We start from the raw sequence: 2,510 nt of genomic DNA, 5'->3' as shown, positions 1-2,510 counted from the left end.
TTAATACCCACGTTAATTAGGTGCTTATTATATACCAGGCTTTATGCTAAGTGCTCTATACAATAGTCTCATTCATTCCTGAAAACCCACCCGGTTAGGGAGGAATCCTATTATTATTCCCATTTTACAAATGAGGAAGCTGAGGCTTAAGGTTACATGGTTTGGTCGCAGAAGAAAAGGCAGAGGCAGTTCTGTCCTATTCCAAAGCCCACACCTGCAAACCTGCAAAGCAGACTGCCCCTCACTTTAAGTCTTGGGGTTTGGGCGATTTATTTTCATGTCCACTGTGGTCTCAAGACCACCATCTCCTTATCCGTCTTACTCCTGCTCCCCAAACACTGGCTCTGCTCTTCTTTTGCTCGGAATTAATGATGGTGGATAGCGGCAAGGACATCTGGTGGCCCTCCCTGGTGAGCTCCCCCGTCCAAACCAAATGGTGAGATCAAGCCCATTGGGGGGTCATTTCCTCACCCCTCCACGAGTGATTCAGTTGTTTCTGCTTGTCAGACGCTTCTGCTTCCTTGCTAAGCCTGTATTAGTCAACGGGTTATATCAGGATGTGAATGGATTTCCTGTGCTCCAGCAGCCGCGAGCACTTGCTCCACGCATGGCAGAAACGGGCGGGGCGGGCGGTGGGGGGAGCCCACGGCCACGATCCCTGAGATTCTGTCCTGAGACCGGAGAGCGGATGCTGGGGGAGAAACCAGGGCTCCGATACTCAGAAGCCATCTGCCGCCATTCGGCCCCGACCCTGGCCGAGGGATGAGACACTTTGTGTGGGCAAGGAGATGGCCCTGTCGAAACTGTCCTCTGCCAGGCGTGGTTCTTCCCCACTTGGAACAGAGCCCATCTGTCCAGCAGGGTCTGAAATGACACCGGCGGCCAGCAAAGGAGCGCCCATTGTCCCCCGCACACTCGGACTGCATGTGGTCCACACCGGGCCCTGTGGTCTGAGTCAAAACAGCCTCTTCGGTGACGGGGAGGCAGGGAGCGAAAGTGGTAGTAGTTGTGATTCCAACAACCAGAAGGATTGTTTTTGTAAGAATTTTTGCCAGTGGCCACAGAGGACTGTTTGTATGCGGCGCCCACGGGAGATACTGAAATTTAGGCAGCTATCAGAATCCAAATTAAACATGTGGGTGCTGCTGGCATGCTGGAGGGGCTGGTCATGTGGGTCTGCGTTTGGGAAAGACCAGAATTTGATTGTGTTTGATGCTCTTTAATGGAAACCCTCTTCACAGGCTTTCTCCCCAGATCATGAATTAGAGGCGGGGGTTGAAAGCTAAGAGGCCACGGGAGCTCAGGAAAGAGTCCGCTTTGAACGTCTGGCCTCAGAATTTCCTGGATTGGGCTATTAGGATGCAGTCACATGGGGATTTTTTTTTTTTTTTAACTGTTTTACACACAGTGGGACCTTTAGCTTACATCTGGCTCGCACCGGTCAGACTGTAGCAAACATTCTCTCCTTTCCCTAAATAATATCAACGAGGGAGAGGATCAAGCTGGTGTCATCCAGGATTGAGACTTAGAAGAGAGCTGAGGGCCGCCTGGGTGGCTTAGTTGCTTGAGGGTCTGACTTTTGATTCGGCTCAGGTCTTGATCTCATGGGTCCTGGGATCGAGCCCCACTTTGGGTTCTGTGCTCCGCCGAGAGAGTCTGCTTGAGATTTTCTCTCCATCTGGCCCTCCCCCTGCTCTGTCTCTCTCTCTCTCTCTCTCTCCCAGATAAAGAAATAAAATGAGCAGAGAGAGGGGCAGAGGGGGACGGAGAAGGTTTACTTTTTCACTTGCGGCTTGGGGTGCTAGCCTTTGAGCGCAAGCCAGGGCCACAGACAGGCAAAGGCCAAGCCCTTGCGAGGTCACTGAGTCGAAGCTGAGGGTGGACACTGGGGAGATGAGCAGCCACTGGGCCTCGGGCACCAGGAATGCAGAGCGGAGGCCTGTGCTTGCTGTTGAGGTCCTGGCGAAGCAAACCAGAGCAAGCTAAGGTCCCGGATGAGTGCTGCGTAGTGTGCATGGATACATCGGGTTGGGTTTTAGGGATCGCAGGAAGGAGGCTGATTTTTTTTAAAACAATTTTGTTGTGGTAACATATATGTGATGTACAATTTTCTATATGAAAGATTTTTAAGAATATGGCTCAGTGGCATTAAGAACATCCTGGCCCCTGGCAACCGCCATTCCACGTTCTGTCTTTATGAACTTGACTCCTCTAGGGGCACCACATAAAAGAGGAAACATGGAGTTCGTGACCTTCTGTGACTGGCTTATTTCACAGAGAGTAATGTCCTCAAGGCTCATCCCTGCTGTGGCCCGTGTCGAATGTCCCTCCTCTTAGGGCTGGATGATATCCCATTGTGCGCATATACAATGGTTTATCCATTCATTAGTGGACATTTGGGTTGTTTCCACCTTTCACTGATTGTGACTAATGCCACGAGGGACATGGGTGGTACAAATATCTATTAGAGTCTCTGTTTTCAGTTTGTCCAGGTATATCCCCAGAAGTGG

The sequence above is a fragment of the Lutra lutra genome, chromosome 3 (genome assembly GCF_902655055.1).
Source record: "Lutra lutra chromosome 3, mLutLut1.2, whole genome shotgun sequence".
NCBI lineage: Eukaryota > Metazoa > Chordata > Mammalia > Carnivora > Mustelidae > Lutra > Lutra lutra.
Note: the sequence above shows the minus strand (reverse complement) of the source record.